Source organism: Monodelphis domestica, chromosome 4 (genome assembly GCF_027887165.1).
Source record: "Monodelphis domestica isolate mMonDom1 chromosome 4, mMonDom1.pri, whole genome shotgun sequence".
Taxonomy (NCBI): domain Eukaryota; kingdom Metazoa; phylum Chordata; class Mammalia; order Didelphimorphia; family Didelphidae; genus Monodelphis; species Monodelphis domestica.
In genome coordinates, this window is record NC_077230.1 from 132367185 (window position 1) to 132384306 (window position 17122).

Here is a 17122-nt window from a genome sequence, read left to right on the forward strand (position 1 = left end):
CCTCCTCAACTTTGTTTATTGAATCTCCAAGTTTGCCTTTGTCCCTAGGGAACATGCTTTCATTGGAAGTCCTAGAGGGACCTTGTCTTATACTGAACAATAAATCGTAAAGTATCCAACATCTCGGTTTAGATAGAATTAGTAGATATAATCAAATCTTTTTTTTTTCCCCACATTCGTTACATTTATAGGGCTTTTCTCCAGTATGAATCCTATGCTGCTGAATAAGATGTGTGCTCTGGCTAAAAGCTTTTCCACATTCACTGCATTCATATGGCTTCTCTCCAGTATGAACTCGCTGATGTTTTGTTAGTGATGAACTTTCAGGAAAAGCCTTTCCACATTCACTACATTCATAGGGTTTCTCTCCAGTATGAATTCTCTGATGTTGAGTAAAGGTTGAATGTGCAGTGAAAGCTTTCCCACATTCATAGCATTCATAAGGTTTTTCTCCAGTATGAGTTCTTTGATGTTGAGTTCTTTGATGTTGAGTTAGGTGTGTACTACGACTAAAAGCTTTCCCACAATCATTACACTTATAGGGTTTCTCTCCTGTATGAATTCTCTGATGTTGAGTGAGAGATGAAAAATCACTAAAGGCTTTCCCACATTCATTACACTTATAAGGTTTTTCTCCAGTATGAATTCTCTGATGTTAAGTAAAGGATGAGCAATCACTAAAGGCTTTCCCACATTCATTACATTTATACGGTTTCTCTCCAGTATGAATTCTCTGATGCTGAGTTAGGGATGAGCTCACAGTGAATGATTTCCCACATTCATTACATTTGTAGGGTTTCTCTCCAGTATGAGTTCTTTGATGTTCAATAAGGGATGAACTCTGGCTGAAGGCTTTTCCACATTCCTTACATTTGTAGGGTTTCTCTCCAGTATGAATCCTCTGATGACGAATAAAGTTTGAGCGGTCACTAAAGATTTTCTCACAGTCATTACACTTATATGTTTTCTTCCTTGAACAATTTTTTCGACATTTAACTAATTCTGAGTGCTGTTTGAAGGTTGTTCCACATGTGTCAAAACTACTAGATTTCTCTCCTATATGAACTCTCTGATGAGTAATAAGTTTTGACTGTAGTGTGAAATTTCTCCTAATTTCATTACATTTATCTTCTCTTTCTTCAGTGGGCATTATTATATTTTTGGTTACTATCAGTTGCCTAAAACCTTTCTTTTTAGAAAAGGTTTTCTTTTGAATCTTGCCTACAGGGTTTTGCTCCAGTCTCCCTATTTTGCCTTCATTTCCATAATCTTCTCCAAAAATGGGACCTTGTGTAATGTCCCCTCTGGGTTTTTCCATTATTGATTTGGTGAATCTCTTCCTTCAGCAATATTTTGTAATTGTCTTCCTTTTCTTAGACACTGAATCAGCTGTGTAACCTCTCTCCAATCATTTTATCCCTCAACGTTTCCTCTGGAGACAGGATCCCAGGATATATGTCAGACACCAAATCAAGACTTCTAGAAATGGTATAGGAACTGTGCACGCATCACCAGATGCTTCAGAAGGTCTCCTGGGAAGGTGGGGCCTTGGCGGTAAGCTTGAGGGTTCAAGCTACTTTCCTTTGGCAGACCAATAATGACCTTCTTCTCTAGAATTCGGGATGTCCTTTCCTACTTAGGCATTCGCAAATTTCTTTTTCCCCTTACCCGGCATCACATCCTACCCTCTCCCAAACCCCACAAGCATCCTACACTAACCTGCACCCTTAGGAAAGGCTCTGCTAGCTAGTTATTGCCGATATAATAAAATCTTAAGTACCCTTTTGTCTTATTAGTTTCTCCCATTGTATCTCTTGTCTCCATTATAAAGCTAATCAACTGAACCTTCCTATCTTTTATTCCCCAAAAGGTATATAAGACCCCAAGTTCTTCAGCTCATTGGAAAATCTCCTTTAGAGGTACTGAGACATTATTACCAGAGTCCCAATGCTTTGTCTTCATATAGTGTCTGAAACTTGACTCTGTTCAGTGGTTGATCAGAGCAGTGCCTTCCTTGTCCTGATTAAAGATTTGTTTTTTCTAACTACTTCAGGGGTTCTGTGTTTTTCAAGGTTGACAATCTCCAATACTTGTTTTTCATTTTTATATTCTCTAACTGATGAGTGAGGTATGAATCTCAGAAATAATTTAATTTTCATTTCTATAATTAGTATTGATCAAAAACATTTTTTTCTTATGGTTATAGATAACCTGGGTTTCTTCCCTTGAGAACTCTGTTTATATATTTAGATCATGAAATCAATTGGAGAATGGCTGTTCAGATGATAAATTTAAATATATATATCTTGAAAATGAGGGCTTTATCAGAGAAACTTGCTTAGAAATGCTTGTTCAGCAGAACATAGAGTGCATGAAGGGGATTCATCTTTAGGAAGATGAAAAAGTTACTTAAATAAGACTACAGTGATAATATGATAAAATTCTGATAAGTATAGAAAGCACTATCTGATATTTCCTCAAATTTGCATGTTCAACATTCTCATACAATGAACCAAGTCTAAATGATTGATCTGGGGCATTATCTAAAATTATTAAAAGCTTTAAATGTGATATTGTTATTCTTGCAATATTTTTCAACACCTGGGCTATAATAACTTGAAAATAACTCAAAAACAGCTTTAGTCACTCAAGTTTTCTTACTTGACTGCCAAAGAGCAGGAAGTTATCAATGATTGTAGCTTCGCAGAGTTCAAGGAATTTAAATCTGATCATTAAAATTTTTAAATTTAGAATTTAATTTAAAATCTCCTTTTGCATTAGGTTAGTGTTAGTGATTGATAGTAGGTGATTCTCAGATATTTTAAATATAGGTTGAATTTTTTTGTTCTTAGAAATCTAAGTCCTAGAAGGCATCCTTTTCTGGAATAAGTCTGTTTCATCCATATTAAAAATATGTTTATCAGTGTATCCACCTTCCTAAATTATTTTCTTTAAAAAATCAGCGTCTATAGCTTCTGAGACCTCATCTGCCCTACTCACATTGCCAGTAATTCTAACATTATGCAACTGAAATCAAATTTTAAAGTGATCATACAAACATACATAAAAAAGTTTATTCACTCTTCCACTTTCTCTCATTGCCTTAAATAAACTTGAAGTTTCTGTCCAACTGACAATCCATACAGCTAAAAAATGTTCCATTCTATCCCTAAAACATTTCTATCCCTTAGAGTTGTTTGCAACCTGTAAACCTCAAAATTTCTCAGACTTATGAATGTTAGGGGTTTCCCCCATTGGGGAATCTTCTACTTGAAAAATTCCCTAGCAGATGGTGAGAACTCTACTTGAGTGTGGGGGCTCCTAGCTATGGGAGTGTCCCTGCTCCACCCTACTTAAGACTGCTTTAGGACAGAAAACTGCTTGCTAAACAATGAAAGTACTTTGATCCATGCTTATGGAAGGGACAGGAAGTTCTTTGAGTCATGACTGTTTTAGAATTGATACAATGGGATACTAAGTACCTATAAAGGTGGGGCAACTTGTAAACTACTTAAACCTAAAAGGGTGATAACTTATTCAGAGGTTTTTTTCTTAATGAAATTTGTCGACACAGCAGCATTTTTTCCTGACTTACTAAAGAGATTAAAACTACTCAGCTGTGGATTCAAAATGGGCGGTCCTTTAAAAACATCTACAGTGATTGGTAGAGACTTAGGGGAGGTGACAGAGGAAATTTGGCCCTTAAAAATAAGAGCTTGGATCTCATTCAGATATATCTCGATTTCTGATTCTCATTCTGGAGGATCTCATTCTGAGAGACTCATTTCCTTGAGGACTGATGCTTGAGGGCTCTTTCCTTGGAGATAGATCTCTTTGAGGAGAAGTGCTCTTGGAGGAAATCTCATTCTGAAGGAGAGCTCCTTGAGGAGCTCCTCTGAGGGGCTCTGTCCCTCTGGGGTAGGAGCTCTGGAGGCTCTTGAGAGAGGCCCTTTGAAACAATCTCTGGCTGGACAACTCTTTGAGGAAGGATGCTGCCCTGGTGTCACTAATATCCTTGTTTAGTCAGACCTTGTGGTGAGTGCTAAAAAACTGACTGATTTCTCTTTTAAGACTCAGGTCCAGGCCATATTGGCTTGAGGCCCTTCATACTTATTCCTTTCTTACTCTCTCTCTCTTTCTTTGATTACTCATTGTATTGTTAATTAAAATCTCTATAAAACCCAATTGACTTGGGTATTTGAATAATTGGGAATATTTCCCTGGCGACCACCTTATATTTGATTTTAAAACCCAAGACACTGTAGTGAAACATATTTCTTCGGTCAAATTTACTCACCCTCTCTTATATCTATCACAATTTATATCTTCCACTATTTTAATCACTACAGTTTAAGACCTCAACCATTTTAAATCTCACAAACCACAAAAAAGAAAAAAAAAGATGGAACTTTTTCATTTTGCCTGTGTTTTAAAATATTCTGTACCACAGATTCAAACATTTTGACATCTCATCCTATTTTAGAGTTACAATAACCACATTCACAACATTCGATTATATCAAATATTTATTCTAATGTAGTAATAAGCCTTTTTTGCACTGACTGTTTCCATCTAGAGTATTCTTCCTTTTCTCAATTTTTCTAGGTAGTTTTTTTTAATTAAGACAATTTTTGGTAATGTGTTATAAAGCAATGAATGCATCATATTCCCAAATATACAAAGTACAGACTGAAGATGCAAAAATGTGTTAAAATCCCCAACTAGCTCTCATGACTTGCATTAATTGAATTCTGACTTGCAGTAAATCTATTTTACTTTATAATGTTCTTAAATCACATTTTACAGAATTTGAACTTCCATTAATCAGACCTGGCTGTATTTAAAAAAAAAAAACCCTACAGGGTCTGTGCAATCTCCAGCAAATATAATCTCTTTTTCTTCCTTTATTCTCTAGACTATTAAGAAATTATCTCCTTCAAAACTCAGTCTAATTTGAGGAGGGTGAAAACTGCTACCCACTAGTAGCCTTGCTCTCTCTCCTCTCTCTCTCTCTCTCTCTCTCTGTTTCTATCTGTCTGTCTCTCTGTCTCATTCCTCATCCCTACACAATTCTTAGCTTAAAAGGTTGTCAGGCACTGTCTACCTAACACTCTAGTCACTATCATCTTTGTGCTGTTCCAACGATTCTCTTCACCTATGGTCAGCTTTGTCATAGGAGAGCTTTGAGGTAAAACTCTGATCTAGATAGGCTGCTCTTGTCAAGAATGACAGACTTCAATAGCTAGCTTAAAAATAAAAAGTTTTTATTAATCTGAACATAAGTCAAATGGGATGGCAGAGGGAGGCAGAGCAGGTAGAATGCTGCCTCCTAGATATGTTCTAGGGCCCTATGTGACCAGAGACAGGATGATGATGGCATGTTACTGGGTCTCTGGAACCCAATATGGCTCCATGGTTATGTCCTATGCCTCAAAGTCAAAGGGGGGTGAACTGTTCAATTTAGAGGATAATCAAATATCTGGAATATGAAATAGATGCTTATCAGGAGAAAGCTGGGAGTACCTATCTGTGCTCATCAATAATGAAGAGTAAGGCCAGAGAGGATCTTTTCTCTTAGCTCCCTCACCTTCCTTTAGTAGTGGAGGAATACAAGGAAAAATGAGTGGAACACAATTTGAGGTTTTGAAATGTCTAAGGCAGTGGTTCTCAACCTTTCTAATGCCGTGACCCTGCAATACAGTTCCTCATGTTGCAGTGACCCCAAACCAAAAAATTATTTTGGTGGCTACTTCAAAACTGTAATTTTGCTACAGTTATGATTTGGAATGTAAATACCTGATATGCATTATGTATTCTCATTGCTACAAATTGAGAGGTTGAGAACCGCTGGTCTAGAGGAAGCCTATACTCCTATATCAATCCCCACTGTGACACAGTTCTCTTTGTCCAAGTAGAGTCTTATTGTAAAATTGTAGGAAGCTTCATAATGATTCCTGCGCCCAGACATACTGGGGAAATTCTTTTTTGATTCAGCTTCTGTAGGCCTCTTCCCAAGTGAATCTGTTATCATTATATCTAGCATGTTAGTTTTAGGTTAAATTTACAATACTTTTAAGAGCTAAATGATACAGCTAAAATGGGTGGAAAAGGGAAGAAAGTAGATCCATTATTTCAGACACCATTAGAGAGTAACTGTGATGAAGAAAGAATGTTACTTGAAACACCTAAAAATTTCAGGAGACAAAATCCAAAAGAGTCAGTAATAAAATATATAGTTTCAATATCTTTACACAGATGCCCAAAGTTAAGGAACAAGCAAAAGGCACTAAAAGTCCTAATATAAGAAGGCAAATTTTGCCTGAAAGGTATATAAATATGCTCTGGCTCCACTCTCTCAGGGCCTGCTCAGCCAGCTATATCTCCCTTTAAGGTTCAGGGATATCCTAAGAGGTCTGTTGGTATTGCTTTTCTCTAGTCTGGTTTAAGCCCTTACCAGCTATGTTTCCCCCACTTGTTAGGAACCCGTGACTACCACTAAAGTTTTATTTAATCATTTAGCATCAGATAGCTTTTGTAAAAGGATATTCACTTTAAGGATATAGTAATAAGAAATGTATAAATATTTCTCCTAATGCCTCTAGGGCATGCTTTCCCAATACTACCTCAATCATTGGGAGTACAGGCTCAAAACTTAAGTCCACGTCCAGATGTGGGATAACTTCTGGATGAATCCTTCCATCGAGCCAAAGCCTCAAAAGTGACTCCTAAGATTGTTTCTTGTTCTTTGGGCCAATGATGCTGAACTGACTACAATATCTGCCTTGAATTCTAATTCCTTTGTTCCTATGGATCACTCTCTCATGGTCAGAACCTTTTGCTCCTTGCACTGAGAACAGAAACAAATTAATGAAGAAGCCAAAGAAACCTCATTTCTTGGGGGCCATGTGGCTTTCCCCTTTGTTGCATAATTTCTAGCTGTAGAATGCAAATGAGAGAAACAAAGTCTGGAAGCCAAAAAGAATTAGGTTTACTGAGAGAGGGCTGATCCCACAATAAAGCCAGACTCTGATCAAAACCAAAGACTCAGAGCCTTGTGAGAGGGCCTTCTTTATACCCAAAGAGTATCACAACTTCTATACCGGTTTAAAAATAATCCATGGAAGTTTGTATACCAGGATAAAAATAGAGATGCAGAAGTAATGTTCATTAGTTGAAGCAGTCAGAAAGTGCTTCTTATTGGTAGAAAGAATCACTTGATGGTCACTTGATAGACAAGGGGGAATAAGGGTACCAAGCCCCACTTTCTAAGAAAAGACTATCATATGATTTAGGCTGAAAATGCTATGGGATCATGATATAGGAAGGTTACAAGTTTAAGGCCTAATGGCCTAAATGCTGAATCACAATGACTAAATACATTAAAACTGTGGTTTACTTGAATCAGACCTTAAAATCTATTCTAAAAACAATCATAAAGTAACACTACAAAAATCATAAGGAGTGTTATAATATTGATTCACTTATGCTAGCATTATTTAACTATCCAAAAATTACAATTGTGATTAACCAAAAACTACTGTTAACCTTTTAATCTAATCATCATAAAAGGGGGTAGGGGATTTCTCACTCACACCTTATAAATCTTCTATATAACTCCATCTTATCTCTAGAACTCAGGTAAAAGCAATGAGACGAAGAGCTGATTGAAGCATTTTGAAAATGCCAACAATTCCAGCTATGTAACCATTGGAGAAAGGTTTCTCCCAATGACAAGTTTACATATCCAGAATCAATTACAGAATGAACATTCTCCACAGTCTCTCCAAGGCACTTCCCTTATATATCATCACAATCCTAGTGGAAGTAACCCCCTCGAATGGGCATATGGGCAGATGCAATCTGCTCTTTAATATCCTCCACACTGAGATGCTGAGGGGCTCTACACCAGACCCCCATTTCACAGATAACTGATGGAATGAAACCTATGACTCAACTATGACTTTGAATTTATATACCTTATTCAAAAGAACAGGATTCACAAATGGATGAGAATATAGGGTCATTTACTCATGTAAGGAAATCCAGGAACCAGAGTTGGAAATCATGATTGAGTATCTAAGTGAAGATGAATAGGGAGAAATAGAAACAATTTTGTTATGAATATACTACAGACCATCTGTACAAAAGGAGGAAAAGCATGAGTTCAAGAAACAGATAAAGAACAGCACAGAAGCATGTTACAGTGGTAACAGGAAATCTTGCTGATCCAGACATTTACTAGAGTTCTCTCTGCCAAAAACAAAGTAGTTAAAAACTTAATGACTTGCCTTGATGTCACTTTTGAAAAAATGGAGGAAGCATCAAGAGGAATCTATTCAGGCTTTGTTTCTCACTAGTAGGATTTAACTGATTACTAGAGCCAAAATAAAAGAAACAGGGGGTAAAAAAGTGCTTTCTCTTTCCCTCTAAACTTTCCCCTAGATATGATTGGGGATAGACTCTAAATGATTACACTAGTGCAAATATTAATGGTATAGAAATGGGTCTTGATCTAAAACTCAAAGGAATTGCTCCTCAGCTGCAGGAGGAGGGGTCAGGGAAAGAACATGAATCTTGTAACCATGGAAAAATAGTCTAAATTAATTAAATAAAACTTAAAAATAAGGGCAAGGGTTAGGCAAACAGGGTAGTAATTTGTCCAAGGCACATAGCTAGGAAATGCTTAGACCATATTGGAACCCAAGTCCTCCTGACTCCAGGACTGGAGTCCAATCCACTGTACCACCTAGTTGTGAGGCTAACAACATCCTACCAACCCTTCAGGATTGCAACCTAGATGTCATCCTTAACTCCTCACTCTAGTCTAGTTCATCCTGAATCCTTTACTCTAGTTCATCAATCAATTTCATTTTTGCAACATTCTCAAATCCTCTCACTTCTCTCCCACTTCACTGTCACCACTCCCATGCAGAGTCCTTCCTCACCTCATACATAGTGTCAATGTGGAAATCTAGAAATCCCCAGTTTATTTAGTTTGGAGGTAGAACCCCCAGGTTTGGACCTTGCCACAGGAGTTTCCCCCTAAGGGAAAATCCTACTTCTACAGTCCAGGCTAACAACAGACATTCTGGTAGTTTGGGTGGAAATTGATAATCCCATCTGATGTTAAGTATCTCTTTTGTCCCAGTGGTTTCTCCCCCTAGGCTAAAGTCCATTACCCAGGTGGCCCAGTTCAGGGCTGGATGTTACCCTTTTGTGTCCATTGTAAAGCATCAGCTCCTCACTGTTATTCCTATCTGGAACTCTTCATTTCCCTTTCTTACCATTGTAAAGTCAATCCACTGTTCCTCTCATCCTCAGTCCCCATGTTTTATTTAGAAAGGTATTTAAGTTCTCCAACTTTAAATTCAGTCCTCAGACTCTGTGCAGTTGTGTGTGGCGTGCAGCTCTGTGTCGAGGCCTACTAGCACTGAACCCCTTTTGCCCTTGACTAAAGAGTGATTTTGACTATTTAATAGTTCTGCGTTTTTTCCTAGTCTATAATAGCCTGCTGATCTACTTACCCCAAATCTCTCCCCACCCCAATCCTATACCTCCATTCATCTGCCAAAGTGATTTTCCTAAAGGACAGGTGTGGTCCCTACTTAAATTCCAATGGCTCCCTATTACCTCCAAGAAAAAATATAAAAATCTGTCTGGCATCCAAAGCCTTCCTAACCTATGCTTCTCCTGCTTTTCATTTTTGAGCCTTACTCCTGGTCAAGTACTCTATTTCAGTGACACTGACCTTCTTACAAGCAAGAAACTCCAATTCCAGACTCCAAGCATTTTATTTGACTGTCCCCTTTGCCTAGAATGCTCTCTTTGCTAGATCTCCTTCTACTGCTCCCCTGGCTTCCTTAAAGTCCCAAATAGAATTCTATCTTCTAAGGCCTTACTCAACTCCTTTTAAGGTTAGTGCCTTCCTTCTTTCTATCCTATATAAAGCTTTTGTGTATTTCTTTGTTTACATATTGTCTCAGCCCCCTATCTTGCATTAGACTGAACTCCCAGAGGGCAAGGACTAACTTTTGCCTCTAGTTTTTCAAGTAACTGGCAAATAATTACTTGATTGACTGGCTGAAGTGACAAATTCCTACTATAGTTTGTGATACAGATGATTAAAGTTAGGCATAATTTGATATGCAAACTAGATTTAAGGAAAATAGAATTTAAAGGGTTTAGGAGGATAAATTGGATTTCATGAACTAAAATTTTACAAGGGGGAGGTCAGCTCAGAAGAGAGATCAAGTGGTCAAGAATGAAACTCAAAAGACAAAAAGATGCAAAAAAAGATAGAAAATAGGCAAATGTGAATTTTCCAAAAAGTAAAAAAAGTCAGTGAATTAGTGTTATTTTTTATTTTCAAACAATATTTGTAAGGCAACATTATGCAAGGTATGCCTATATTGTCTTAACAAGGAAGGTTGACTTCAATTCCTGACAATTTATAGAATGGATCATTAAAGACACAGTGGACATCTAAAAAGTAGTGATCACCAAGAACAGCATGGCTTCATCAAGAATTTGTCAAATCAAGCTAAACTCATTTTCCCTTTCCCACAAAGTTAGTAAATTGGTGGATCAGGAAGAAAAAAATGTATATATGTGTATACTCATATATACGTACATACACATATGTATATATATATATATATATATATACATATATATATAAATACATAGATTTTAACAAAGCACTAAAGTATTCCATATTGTTCTTATAGGAAAGATAGAAAGAAATGAACTAGATAACTTGATATATTTTGGACTGATTGAACTAGAAAGTTTTTAACTTAGTCTCCAGTTGACCCTATGATATATATATATATATATATATATATATGTATGTATATGTATATGTATATATACATACATACATATATATATTTTTATCCTTACCTTATTTTAGAATCAATACTTTGTATTGGTTCTAAGACAGAAAAGTGGTAAGGGGTAGGCAATGGTGTTTAAAGTGACTTGCCCAGGGTCATACAGCTAAGAAGAAATCTGAGGCTAGATTTGAACCTAGGATCTCCTCTCTCTAGGTTTGCCTCTCAATCTACTAAGCCATCTAGTTGCTGACCCCATGATCCTATTTAACATTTTATCAGTTCCTCATTGAAGGGAAAAATCAAAGTTGTCACAACCTATGTCTTAAGATGGAAGGAAGCTTACAGCATATACAAGAATTGGGAAAATATACATTTCTACTAGGCTGGAGCCAATTGCCATATTTTACATAATTATGACTTTGAATAGTGCAAATTCAAATACATGTAAACACTTCAAAGGATTAATTTTTCTAGCTTTTTTTTTTGGCAGATGATTGTGCACTCAATGGAGCCTCTGAAGCTGAGATTCAACAGAACATGGATTTTTTTTTGCTGCTTGTGCTGATTTTGGCTGACAATTAATACCAAGAAAACAGAGGTTCTCCACCAGCCAGCATTGCACCATCCATACATGGAATTGTCAGTTACAGAAAATAGAGAAATTGGGAATGCTATGGATACCTTGGCAGGATATTTTCCTGGGAATTTCTACAGAGATCATTAGGTTGATGGACATATTGCCTGAGCTCACTATTTAGCAGACTAAAGTGTGGGAGAGAAGAGGTACTAGGCTGCCACCAAACTAAAGATCTACAGAGCAATTATGCTGACCTCGTCATTGTATGCATGTGAAACCTGGACAGTATATCAATTCCATGCCAGAAAACTGAATACCTTCCATTTGAAATGTCTTAGAAAGATTCTGAAGATCACCTGGCAAAATAGGGTACTGGATATTGTTTTCCTTTCTCAAGTTGAACTGCCAAGCATTCAAAGAGAGAGAATGTCTATCGCCTGACTAGCTGTGTTATTCAAATCCCAAATGTATGTAAGTATTTAATTGTTTAATTGAGAACTCATACAAGGCAAGTGCTCAAAAATCAGAAGTAATACAAGTACACTTTGGAGGCTTCTCTGAAGAACTCTGATTTTGACTGTTTGACATGGGAACCATTGGCTCAGGACTGTCCAACAGGATGTGCCCAAATCAAGGAAGATGCTATGCTCTATAAGCAAAACAGAATTGCCATAGCTCAAAATAAACATGCAATGTGCAAATTTAAAGACATCTCCATCCAAAATGTTCATATAGACCAGTGATGGCAAACCTTTTAAGGAGAGAGTACCCATCCTCCCCCTTTATGCCACACAGGAGAGGGAGGAAGCACTCTCATTGGGCTGCTGGGCAGAGGGATGAGTGAAGTGAGGAATGTCCTCAGCGAGTGTAGAGAGGGGAAAGGGAGTGGCCTGAGCACTCTGCTCCCCTCTAGCTCTGCCACCTGTGAGCCACCCACCTGACCCCTGTGAGCTTCCATTGGCTGCTGAGCAGAGGAGTGAGGGATATGAAAAAAATGTCATCATTTGGGATGCTGAAGGGGAGGGGAACAGCTCTGCCTGAGTCCTTCTTCCTTTTTAGTAAGGATCTCTAGGGGAGAAGAAGGGTGGCTGCATGCCTACAAAGAGCACTGTGTGCCATCTTTGGCACCTGTTCCATAGGTTCGCCATCACTGCTCTAGGCTATTTGTGCCTGACCTATAGTAGAGCCTTACAAACTTATATTGGTCTGGTCAGTCACAGTGGAACACACTGTATATTGACCCCAATATAGTAATGTTATTTTGGTCCTCTTTGAGTATGAAGGACAAGCAATGGTGAAAGCTGTTGTTGGAATTATACCAGGTCAATTTCTTTTCTCAATTTTTTTCCACACTGAATGGGTTCCAATAGTTGGCATGGAGTATAAATGATAATTATAACTAAACCTCACTCTAATATTGCAAAACCTGACTATAATATCTGATTGACCTATATAGGAACCACCAGAAGTTCCTATATAATGAACCTGTGGGTGGTGGCCTAAGAAGGAGAATGGAGGTTGGAGGAATATGGATGAAAAGATTATAGATAGAGGGAGAAATGCTGGCATAAAGACTCAGAGACTACAAGTTAAAACACATGGGGAGTCGCGAGCTCTGTTAATACCTCTCTAGAAGAAGATAACAAGTAGAGAAATTAGAAGTAGGAGAAACAAGAGAACATGTGGGGAGCTGAGAGCTCCGGGATATCTCCCATGGGCCAGAGTGCCAAAAGATTAATGGGAGATATGTGGGGCTACTGCATTGCACAAATCAAGAAGACATGAGGAGCAATATAGGCAAGACCAAGTGTGAATTTCAAAACTACTCCACCCTGTTTAGACCATTCTTTGGAGGATGGGATTTAGCTATTTCCTGATCAATGATAATGAAGATACTTGGAGTAACAGAGTCAGATCTTGGAAAGTGCAGTCTCCACCCTACTCAGGTAGAGATTAGGAAGGGCTGCAGCAAAACTCAAGATTTAATTCTTTGAGAATATGGCCCTCAACAGACATGTGCAAAAAAAGGACAGACCTTTGGGCGGTCCTAGGTCAAGCTAGAGCCACTGTGGGACTGGTGAGGCACAGTAAGTGAGGTAGGGATTCGCCTCTGGGATTCGCTGACTTCCTGGGGACAAAGCAAGACAGGAGTTCGTGCTAGGAGCTTGAGCAGGGAGGAGGCCCTCAGACAGCTTCCCTTGAGATCGATCACGTGAGTCAAGGACTGATTCTTCTTCTCTACCTTGGCCCCTTTGGGCCTAATCTCCCTCTGGCTTGGCCAGAGGTTGAGTAACCCCTTTCCCTTTTCTCCTCTCTCTTTCTCTCCCTCTCCCTTTCTTACTCCCATTGTGATTAAACCACCACAAACTCTGTTCTGACTTGAGTGTTTCATTTTTAGGAATTTCATAAGTAAATTCCTTGGCGGCCATAAATTAATATTATAACAATCTCTAAAGGTGAAATTTTCACCATTACAGTTTGGCGACCTAATGGGAGAAAAAACTCAATCTTATGATTTCTTTTCTGATCTTTAGTTCAGCTTTTAATATCTAGTGCCTAGAAATTTTTTTTTTGATCCACGTTTCTCTGGCCAAGGTTTTTTTTTACCCTCACAAACTTCTCCGTTCCTGCCTGCAGTTCTGGCCCCTGGCTGCTTCGCTCTGCCAGCCTGCCTGCCTGCCGCCTCCATCTGCTTTCGACTGCCCACCCCAGCTGCCCGCTCCACTCAGCCCTGCTTGTCTGGGCTCCAGCTCTGGCTCCGCCCACCCCAGAGGTCCTGATTCAACCAAGATTGCAATCACCTGGTGACCTGCATGCCCAACAAACCCAGATCCTGGGCTGGTAACAAAACGGGGGGTGGGGGGGGATTGGCTCCTTGTGGGCGGCCTGGGCTCCACATGGACTGGGGAAGGAGGAGGTATCAGAGCAGGGGACAGAGAGAAAGGGAGAGGAGAAGAAACAGACTTTTCAAACAGACTTTTCAGCAATGGGCTATTTAAAAGGATACCTTTTGACTGTTCTGGTAATTTCACTGATTTCACCTGCGTGCCAGAAGAAAGATTCAGCCCAAAGATTCAGCTTTGAAGGGGCAAATGGGTGGCTCAGGGAACTGATAGCCAGGCCTAAAGACATGCGATCCTGGATTAAAATCTGGCCTAAGACACGTCATGTGGCCCCGAGCAGATCGCTCAGACCCCATTGCTTAGCCCTTACCACTCTGCCTTTGGACAATAGGCATCTAAATGGATAATTAAAAAGAACAAACAACAAAAACAAAAAAAAAACCCACCTAAAGAACTTCAAAGAGACTAAAGGCTATATTTTAAGGCATTTCAGACTCCAATGGTTTATAAAAATCTCTGTATTCTATTGCATTTTTTCTGATTTTTTTGTTTAAGCTTTAACTTTGTGATTTTAAGTTCATATATTCTGTTATACTGTTCATTTAATGTACTTAGTTTTAAAAATTCTGTTGTTTTTCCCCTATAACTGTGCTGAAAAAATATTATTGATTAAGCCCAAATATGAAAAAATAGTTTTTCTATTTTGCCTTTGTAAAATTGTCATAGAGATAGATGGACTTCTTCAGAACTGGTTATAATTGTATAACAACCTTTGGAAAATTAATGTGCTAAATATCTCAACTGATTTTAAGGGTTTTTAAATGATTTTTGGAATTATTTTTTAACAATCTCTGGACATTTTTGCCTGCCCCTACCATGAGGTAAGGCCCATTCTAGTAGCTGAAGTGAAATACATTTTATAACCCCCAACTTTCCCGCATTTCTAAATATGTGAATGGAAGTTTGGGCAGTTAATCTCAGGGCATTTGTACCCCTAAAAAGCCTACAAAACAAAGAGCACCCTTTATTTATACTCTTCAGCTCACTATTTTACTTGCACCAGAATGATATATAGATTTCTTGATTATGTTCTTAACCCAAGATGAGTTTTACTCTGTTTAAAATATGTTTAAATACCAAGGTTGAAAGATTGCTACGTTTGTAAAAACTTGTGACAAATGTCCATCAATTCATAGGTTAAAAAAAAATGCCATACAACAACTTATGTGAAATATGAAAGTGTGTTTGTTTGCTATTGTAATTAATTAGGCTATTGAGAATTTTAGGGATATTGATATTTACAGATTTGTACTACTATTCTTTAAAAATGAAAAATTGTTACCTTGTTCAATTCATTTGCCTTCTACTCACAGTGAGTATGGCCAGATATTAAGAGGAAATGGATCTCATTTTTGGTGAGAAAGTCTTGTAATCTTTACTTTCTTAGCTGACACAGTGTGTCAATGATTATAAGCTATATTTTTTAATTTTTTTAAAGCTCTTTTATTATTATAGTTTTCTTACATGTGCAATATACTTTTTCAGTTTTTTTATTATTTTTTCTCCCTTTTTATATTTGAAGCACATGTCACCAGTATTAAGATTTTCTTTAACCTTTTGATTTTTAAGTTGAAGATACATTTGCTAATGCATGCCCTAAAAGGCTTGTGACTATGAAAATGATGCCACTAATTATTTAAATAAATTATGGGACTTTGCTTAATGATTCTGTCTGATTCTAGGACAAGATATACACACAAAAGCCATTGCACAGGGCCAAAGAAAAGCCAATACAGGATGGATTGATGCACTTCTAGGCCAATACAAAGGTCTTGAACCTAGTGTGAAGACTCGAGGTTACTATGTTTAACATGTGTTAAGACATAGGCTTTCATTGTGTCCACACTCACTCTGAAAATACAGATGAGTATCCCCAAAACCTTGGCTCCTATAATCTGGTCCCCTTTTCTGCCTCTCATAGTGTGGTACCTTTCTGTAGTCCTGGCTACTGACTGGGTAAATGCATCATTGCTAGATCATTTTGATTGGGCCCTGATTGAAGGACCTGTTGTAGATTTATTTTTCTTTTTACTTAGAATTTTTTTCACATAAGACTTTGATAGTCTATATTTTCATCCAGAGTTTTTTCTTTTTTCTTTGGATTTTTCTGATGTCTTTTTAATATCTCTTACCAATTGGTTCATATAACTCATACCTCAGCCATGCATCCTTAAGTGATTCTGTATTTGTCAATCACCCTCTTAAAGGGGGGAATGTAAAAAAAAAATTATTATTTAAATTGCAAAGTTTAAATTCCTTTTGAGAAGAATTTTAGGTAAAGAAGATGCTACCTCTCTAAATCCAGAACTGAACTGTTGGAAAAGATACCATGAAGAAGCCTCCAGACCACAAGAAAGATCAAGAATGAACTTTGGGTGTAGCTGACTGAACATTTATTTGTATGTATACTTTCATGCCAAAGGGGACTTCCCCCTAACTGGCTTTTTGTCAATGCATCTAGCAATTATTGGTTGTTTTTTTTTTCTTTTCCTCAATCTCAAATTATTGTAATCTTTAAGTTGATTATGTTTTCATGATCCTTTTTGGGGAGACTTCTCTCCCCAATAATGATCAAACTGGGGGATGTAAAAATAGACTCAAACTCTGGACTTCAATCCCCACAAGCCTTTGCTCCACTTCCCCAGAATGCCTTGTAATCTCACCAGGGCCAAGATCGAGAAGGGATTTAACCTGATTGCAAAGGCTTTTGGGCTCTCTTTTTGGACTTCCATTTTGGAGCAGAGGCGCCTCTTCCATGATGTGAGGTTATCTTATCTAAGCCTCTGGCCTAGGCACGTGTTTTTTCT